The 9,261-nt window shown below is 35.0% G+C and overlaps 1 long non-coding RNA gene across 1 annotated transcript; it reads right to left on the reverse strand.

Annotated features, from left to right (window-relative positions):
* Positions 1-555: 555 nt before the first annotated feature.
* LOC103702494 (uncharacterized) lies at positions 556-9,027 on the reverse strand. Its single transcript, XR_603317.5, has 3 exons — positions 8,758-9,027; positions 2,865-3,043; positions 556-1,326 (listed from the first exon to the last, which is right to left on the reverse strand). It is a non-coding gene; the product is annotated as an uncharacterized LOC103702494 (long non-coding RNA).
* Between the last annotated feature and the right edge of the window lie 234 nt (positions 9,028-9,261).

Below are 9,261 nucleotides of genomic sequence, written 5' to 3' on the forward strand. Positions count from 1 at the left end.
TAGGTTTTTGGATGAAGCATATTTTACATGATATAAGTTGATTTAGATGTAGGGGCAGGGGTGATTTATGGTTCTTCTACGCTGATGGAGCTTTTCCAATATAATGCATGATCCACTGACGTTTAAAGATTCCCCCTTGGTGGAGGCTCCTTTGTTGTCGATTTTATCCCTAAAGCATTCATTATAAAAGATAAATGCACATAAGATTCTTCAAATGCTTGATCAAATCATGGTCAAGCTAGTAGATTGTTTTCTGTTGATTCATAATTAGATTTACAACGTAGAAAGGCATTTACAGATCTGAAACCATTGCAGCTAGACCAACTAGTCTGAGTTCGCTAAAGCCGAAGTTTAATAACAATAACAAAAGATCTTCCTGAAGAGCCCTAAATCTATAATCCACAATCAAAACCTGGGGATCCAGAAGGGACGCTATCAGTGTACGGTAACTATTAGTCACTGCTTTTGGAACCTTTAATAGAAATATAACTACTGCTAAGCATATTTAATCAATCTACAATGCACATAATTGAAACATAAATAATCTTATGGAAATTTTCACAATCAAATAATGCGTTTCATACTGGAGATATAGTTAGGGGCTCATCTCTCCTCAGTGAACAACTTAATAATGGAAACATATTAAAGTTATTCTTGAAATGTCTGACTAGAAATCTCCTGCAAGATATAGCAACTTTGAACACCCTCAAAATCCAAACAGCACTTACAAAACTAAATAAAAACGAGTGAAATATACAGTGACAACACCTAGAAACTTTACATAGATATCCTTTCTGATGGTTTTGACTCTCTCTACAAAAATGAATTATAAGGTGATCAAGATTGTTCTGCTCAAGATTCACCATCATGGTACCAAACCCCATAGCCATACCATCCTGGTACAGTGTCAATACATGCGGTACTGTGATCGGTCTGGCATACTGAAACTCGTTATGCTCCTGGCACCACATAATAGTTCGACACCATGCTTCTGATGTTTTCTTATAGCACTTTCTTAGCTTTAGAGGATTTATCCATTGTCTTTAAGGTGATTAATATTGTTTTGCTCAAGGTTCGCCATTTTGGTACTAAACCCCATACCCATACCATCCTGATACAATGTCCGTACATGTGGTACTGTGGTCGGTTCGGCGTACTGAAACTCATTATGCTCCTTGCACCACGTAACATTTCGGCGCTATGCTTCTGATGTTTTCTCATAGCACTTCCTTGGCTTGAGAAGATTTATCCACTTGTCTTCTTCAAGAGCATATGATTTTGGGCCAATCATCCTCTATATCTAATTTCCAGGCAGTAACCTCAAACCTGTATAAAAGTTTTCAAAGGACACCATTAGTGATTCTATTCAAGAAACCTTTCCTTCTAGCAACATCCATTTTTCTGCATCATCAGGTTGGATAGGCAAGTCTGAACAAGATTTGGAACTCATCATCATCTAAAATATAAAAATTTTTGGCAAGCTCTTGCAAAATCAGCTGTCATTGGCTGAAAATAGCATGATTTACTTGTCATCCAACATAAATAAAGCAAAAAATATAGAGTACAATGCACCAAATTAGCCCCCTGAACCATAAGAATGGGTCAATCCCTATACAAAAAATTGAACCTCCAAATCACTAAGAGAGGTTAAACTTAAACAAAGCAAATGCTTCACTGTTAAGACTTGTAATTAAAAAACTAAAAAGAAAAAAAAAGAAAAAACAATCAAGGGACCCGTTGTGCAAATGAAAGTGTCAGATAAGGGGATAAGAAAATGTAAAGGAAATAGATTGAAGTATAAAATAAAGAATAGGATCCAGAAACCCAGCATAAACATCCACACAGAAAAAAAATGCAAGCATGGGATTAATAAATGAATATATAAGATGTTCATTTTCATTATTGAGCGGATGAGGATGTAAAAGGGAAACATAGTGAAGTACAAAATTAAGACCCAGAACTAGAAACATAGCATAGACATACACACAAAGCATAACAGCTACAAAATAAAGATTATTTCAAAAAAACAATTCAAAGACTCTCAAGGTCAAATATGCTCTTGGAAGCAAGCTTTTCATCTCAACCGAGATCCGACCAACATGCTGCTTGAAAACAGTCTCAACCATCCACAGAGATGATATTGCCGACATCTCAGACCTTATAATCTCAGCTATATATCAGCCTATATCACCTATTCTGTTTTATTATCATATGAAGATAATTCTTTAGTTACCAAATATCCAAGTAGTTTCTTAAATAGTAGCTAATCCTTGATTTGTTTTATCTACTAAGATTTTGATAATGAAATTCCTAAAATATTGGCCGAGATCCTGGAACATTTCCACCACCTATTTTTTAGTTGAAGTTCCCTTCTCGGCCAAGGTAGTCTAAGATCTTGGTCTTTCACAGTATCAGCCACATCACAATAGCTAAGATCTTGGCCAGGACATATTTTCTTTTGAACATATAATAAATTATAGAAAATGTTTGCATACACTTATACTATAAACAAAAAATAGATTGTCATACTTAACCTTTATCTTGCAATAAAGAGATTTTAGACCATTACAAGCTCCTAAAAGTTAACAATGCAAAAGAATAAAGTTTGATCAATTTGAGGCTTGACATAATGGAAGATCCAACTAGATTAGGATCAAACTGGGTTCACATATTGCTAACATTATTAAATTGATCCATATTGAAACAATGTGGCCTAACTTGCATCATGGCTGAGTCAAAATCAAGCCACATGTATGTTTATTAAAAATTACGAACTATATGTAAGCAAGTAGAGCTAGCAAAATATCTGTTTCCAGATTCTTAACATATACCAATAGCAATGTAAATTATATTGCAGTTCTTACCTTTAGGATGAAGGCGAGTGGGGATCGAACTCCGAGCCTCAAGGTTGCAGTTGTTTTGCATGGTGCCTGCAATAAGATCTGGGGTCTATCCATAAATAGTTTAACCCTAGAAATTTCACCTTCCACAGAAAGAACACAAGCTTTTAGGTACCTATTCTGCATACTTTTTCATTTGAATCCTGAAAATCGAGTAAGTAAAATATTAATTAGAAGGAAAGAAAGAGCTAATATCTTGCCCTTAAACTACTACTCTTCATCAATTCGATGCACAAAGTCACAAATGTGTTACTAAGAATAAGATTATTGCTGTTTGATAAAGGTATGTCATGAAAATATTATATGAAAGATGACTCAAGACCACAGAATAGATTTAAAAAAGCTTTGATCAGATTTCATTATCAAAGCAAGATGAATAATGCAATGCACAACAACAATGTAAAGAATAATGTGAGATGCTTGAGTAGCTTGGCCAATTTCCTTTAATGCCTTCTTCAAGAAGCCTTCCAAAGTGACAAGCCAATGGCACCAAGGAAATGAACATCCTTGGAATAGTTTATCAGCGAAGCTTGCCCACACTAAGGTTGCTTCAAAAGTGGAATAAGGCGGAACAAAAGTATCTTAACCCCCTTATTCCAGCTTTTTTCAACAATACAATCATTTGAGCACATGGCAATAAAGTAATTTTTGGAAAAGCAAAATGGATAGTTAAGGAAAAAAATAGTACATCATAAATGGTTTACTTTTTCTCCTCCTTACCCATTTACACCAGTTAATCTATGCATAACCTACTCCAATAAGAAGGTGGGATAATTTAACCCTCCCTTTTCCCCTCCAACTTACTCCTCTTAACCCGCTACTCTGATTTATTATTCTGTTTCTAAGTGCAAGCTAAAGTTTTAAACTCAGTTTCAGATACAGTTCCGATTACCTAGGTAGAGTTTTTGTTTCAAAAATTCAAAAAACACAAAACAATCAAAAAGTAAAAATAATCAAAAAATAAAAAATCAAGGCAAGCTACTAGCACACCATCTTATTGTTATTTAATAAATCTGAGATCACAATTCTATGATTTGACTAGCTTTCAGCTGAACTTAAACTATATTGAAGCTTACTGTATTAAATACATTACATCAATGTACTAATCTTATCTATAATGTAATAAATATCAGTCAACCAAGCAAACATAACAAGTATACAAGGCCACAAAGTTAATTCAGTATATCTGTTTAATATTAGATACCATTAAGAGGTGGATCCCACAAAAAGTGGTGGTCATCCATATCCTCGTGACATGGATAAGAGTAACAATTTGGAGAACAGAACACATCCAATCCACTATCAGATTTGAACCTTAGCCATCATTACTAGAACATTAGAGCCTTAAAGACTGCTTAATTGTATTGTATTCACAAACTCTAGAAAACATTAAATATTTTTAATTGTTAAACTCTCCAAAATAAATCAAAATAATAGTTTTGGTCTGTTTCAGCTGAAACCACCCGAAACTGGCTAAAACCGATCAAAACCATAAACTTCAATTAGTTCAAATCAGTATCAACTGAGACAGATTGGTCTTATCTGAAACATTAAACCATGGCCCAAACAAAATTCATTAATATCCTATATGTACCGATATCCTATAGCTCTAATTGATATCCTCCAAAATAAGTGGAAATAGAAATTTAAATAGTAATATGTGATTTGTATTTTATCTGCTTTTATCCAATATTGCATAAAGCATATGTTTCATATATATGTCATACCATACCGAATCGGGTGGTACGTGACATACCGTACCGTAACTGTTTGGTACTGGTACATGATATGGGATGGGGGAGGGGGTCTACCGACACTCAATATACCGAAGTAACCCTTGCACCAAATGTACCGACACAATGACAGGGTGGCACTAGTACTGGGCCCAGAACCAAGAAGTCGTACCTTGTATGTTTCAATTATTTGTTTTACCTAAAACATGCACCGCAAAGCTATGCTAAAGGAAATGGACGATTCTTGTGAATCTAGTTTGTCGTAGCCAATTTCTTTATCAATTCATGCATTTCATATATTTGTGTTTGCATAAGAAACCCTGCCAAAGGAATGTAAAAGTCCTATTCTTATTGCATTATTAATTTGTTACAACCACCAGTTCTAATCACCATCCATCACAACGTGCATCTCAAAAATCTGCTGGCTCTAAAATTTGATAATTCATAACAAGCGTAACTGCCTTTGCATCAACATAAAAAGGAATTTTTTGTGTACCACTAGAATGTATTTGCTTTATAAAATAACTTTCTCCAAAGCTATTACATGCATAATGGCCCATGTAAAGCTGTTAAGCTTACATGTAAGCCCTATTTTCAATAACCCTTCTATATATAAGAAACAGCTAGGTTAGGACTCAAATAAAGTGAAAAATGACCTATTTTTACTCCAAAATAACCCACATTGTGCCTAAGGTAAAGCATCTATTGCCTTTCCTATAAATGAAATTTTAGAAAGAATAAGAAAATTGATGCATGCAAATCCATTTTTATTTAAGAGCCTACTTTAGTACAATATGACAAGTTCACCTATAAATGTACTAGTATTTTTATATGAACTATGCCCACACATTGGGCATGTTAAGCAACGAACAAATTTAAGAATTTTCAAATAAAGAACCAAAAGAGGGGAGCCCTTGTGCAACGGTAAGGTTGTTCTATTATGATCTGAAGGGTTCCATTATGACCTGAAGGTCAGGAGCTCGAAATATAGAACTAGCCTCTCCACATGTCAAGAATCTCATGCACTAGGTTGCATATATCCGACCCTCCGCAAAAAACCTTGTAATGGATTTGCCGACTTCACTTAAAAATCGCAAATTTTTTCAGCGGCCGAAACTCTGTTTCGAACGAAACAAGGATCCGGTCGCGGCCTCCAGCACGTCAGACCCTGCCCATGACCATAGATCATCATCAGCATTTCTTACTTCAACAATTTTATGGGTGTCAACAAGACAAGCTAAACTCAAAACCTAAAAGCTAAGGTTAACTCAAGCATGGATCTTTTAGTTTTCCTCAAGCTCAAGCTCGATTACCCCTTTTAAATTTATAAAAGCTCATGGTGAACTAGACTCATATGATATGGCGCTTACTTTGGGACCTATGCCATGTCTAATATTTCCAAGCTCCATAATCAAACATTCAAAAGTTACATAATAACAATACAAAGGTATTTATAAGACAAAAAAGTAAATGATTCCAATTTCCTCTCTCTTAATGAACTACTTGATTAATGGTTGCATTAATAATTTTAGCATATAAAACAAATAAATTCAAGCTTGCACCAAGCTGCAACCAACCATGCATGCTTGATGTAAGCCAACTATGCTAGGGAAGCAAAATGCAAGCTCTGTATTAGCTTTCAAAGCACATAGTGGAGCTCAATCTCAGCCAAGTTACCAAATGGCTCATGAGCCCTCCTAAAATTCTTTTGGGTTCAGTTTTTTGTATATCCATTTTTTGCCACAAACTCACAAAAAGATTTATATACACCAGCTAAACCAATAGCTAAATTATCAGCTTCCAACCTTAAATCCAATTCAATATTGCAGCAATTTCTCTGTATGTGCTACCAATGATGAAAGCACATAGGTCAGAATCCTTTGTCTCATGTTAGAATATTATATAAAGCCTAAAATTCTTAAATTACAGTAACCAGCCTTAAGCAAATCATGAGAGAACGACAACCCTAAGAAAACACAAAATTGTCTTTTCCTTTAGAGATATGACGTAAGAAGCAACCAGCAATAGAAACTACGATCTCAAGCAGCACTTGGTTGTGGAACAAGTTAACCAGAACTCATAAACTGCTCCACCCAAAAGGATGAATAGTTTACTCGGTTAAGGAGAAGAAAAAACTTGTTCAACTTTTCAAAAGAGTACATATGTCCTTTTGAATAAATTAGATACTTTCCCATTTTCTAGTCGGTTAAAGTGCCCCAACCAATCACAGACTTGAGGATTTCAAGCCAAATAATTTTGAACATGTTACCTGCTTTATCGGGAGTAATGCTTCTTTGTGCATTCAATTTTCATAATTTTTACACACAATTATATAAAAAAAAAAAATCAATGGTAGATAATGTTGTAACATATTTAATTTGAATTTCACAAAATATATAATTCTATTATTTTCAAGATATTGTTAATTAGATCTTATAAAAAGTATAGACAATAGGCAAAAACCATAAGTTGTTTAAATGTAAATCAGCAAGGAAAGGCGAGGACAAAATCCAAACATGTTGTCCACAGGATATTACACAAAACAATTTCTCTATTATAGTATGAAACAACAAATATTCATAAATTTTGATGTGCAAAAATAGATGTAGGTCCCCTAGGCAAGCATTTTTAAACAAAAGTGGCATTGTGTAATAGACCTAGACTTAAAAAAATCGGATTTCCAGATCAGATGAATAATGCCAAAAGTTACTGACTTTGGTGAGTCAGCCCATATATTTGGATAAGTTCTGATGAGTTTTGACATAAATATATGACTAAAGGAGAAAGGAAGGAATTACTAGTACTCACTATACAATCAAATGACCAAGGGTTTTGTAACTAACTTTTCTTTCTGAGAAAACTTAAGCTGGTTACCACCCATCTAGCCACCTGGATGTAGGTGGCATTCGAACCCACGAAACTGGGTACAACAGCCCCACAATTTACAAAGTAGACTAGTTGGCACCAGTTTTCATAACTGTTATATATAAACATAATAAAGTCTTAAACATCCTTTATATAGTTCATAGTCCATCAATACCACAAGAATGTGCTTACACATACAAGATAAAACTCTATTATTATATTTCCGCAAGTGTATGACACATTTGTGCATGAAGGTGTTAGAGTGAAAGGTTATTGTCAAGGGCTATTAAAATGGTTTCCATTGTCCAACAATATGTCAACAGTGGTCCAAGCATAAACAGCTTCTACTAAGGCTTTAGGGTTAAAAGATGCTTGAAGATACAAAAACAGTAAACTGAGTTACGAAAATGTGATATGACCTATAAACATGAATGTCACAGAGAGATCAATCCAGAGATTCTGTAACTCGATCCATCAAACAACTCAAGACTCAGATGACTAAAAATTCAGATCAAGCGAATCTTGTACAATCTGATCCATATTAATCTATAGATTATAGGATTTCAGTTCATCCAATCAGACTTAACCTGCATTTTGACATAATCTGGCAAGCCTCAAAAAAAAACAAAAAACTAAATCATGCGCCTTCAAACAATCAATGCATGAACCGATATTAAATTATCATTTTGTCCCCCCCCCCCCCCCCCCCCCAACAAAAAAAAGGTTCTTCAGAAGTCAAATCCAATAACACCTACCAAGATTTTCCAGTTATATGATTTGTGAAAAAAAAAGACTAGAAAAACTTGACAAACCAGTACGGATACTTTATAAATCTGCAATAGCTAATCCTTCACTGCTTGTGCGACTTTCAGCAATCAGCGATTTTACTATTCTGATGGGTAAGTACTACGTTTGCATGAAAAGCTACTATTCAAGACGATGCTATTATGCAGCCCACTTTATTTTATCAAAAACTTTCCAAAATCCAACCAAATCTTCAAGAAAGCATTGGTATAAAGCTTGATCCTTATAGATACAAAGATTTTATTCTTGGTAACGACTCGCCACCTTTTCTCTCCAAATTTGGGATCGTAAAGAACCACAGCGAGAACTCCTCGTGCTGAATTTTTCAATTTCCATATAAATTCGGGAAAAGATAGAGCTAAATCAGCCAATCGACACAACATTTGTTACAGTTGATCGAACATTGGTTACAGTTGGGATAAAGAGAGAGAATATACTCCAAACGAAATCCAGACCTGCCTTTGTGAGAGAAGTGGACCGATTTAGTTCTTCCTTCCACTTGCTCTTCTCCTCCTCCAATTTATCTTCTGGATCTCAAAACCAATAATCGGATCGCGCTGCCCCTCGCTGGGGATTTCGATCCTCGAGAAACCCTAGCTCGCCTACTTTGTGTCGATGGCCAGCGACTATTGAACCATTTATATAGGCCTTGTAAGTGGTTCCACGGGCGGAAATCTGTGTGTCCCGCCGGTGAGTGGAAATGTGGAATGCACCCGGACGTGCACACCGACTCACGCACGAGCACACAGAAATTTGAACAGCTGCTTAACTTACTTTGCTATATGAATGGATGTGATATCATCAATCGAGTTATAGTGCGCTCTTGATTTATTATTTGCAGTTTTTGAGGTAGTCAATTTTTAACCATGCAAGAAATTGTTATATTTATTCGAAGACAAATATAGGATATGTTTATTAGAAGAAGAATATATATATATATATATATATATGATTTTTAT

Source organism: Phoenix dactylifera, chromosome 4, assembly GCF_051530095.1.
Source record: "Phoenix dactylifera cultivar Ajwa chromosome 4, Ajwa_hap1_PhDact_Kaust_v1.1, whole genome shotgun sequence".
In the NCBI taxonomy this organism is placed as follows: Eukaryota; Viridiplantae; Streptophyta; class Magnoliopsida; order Arecales; family Arecaceae; genus Phoenix; species Phoenix dactylifera.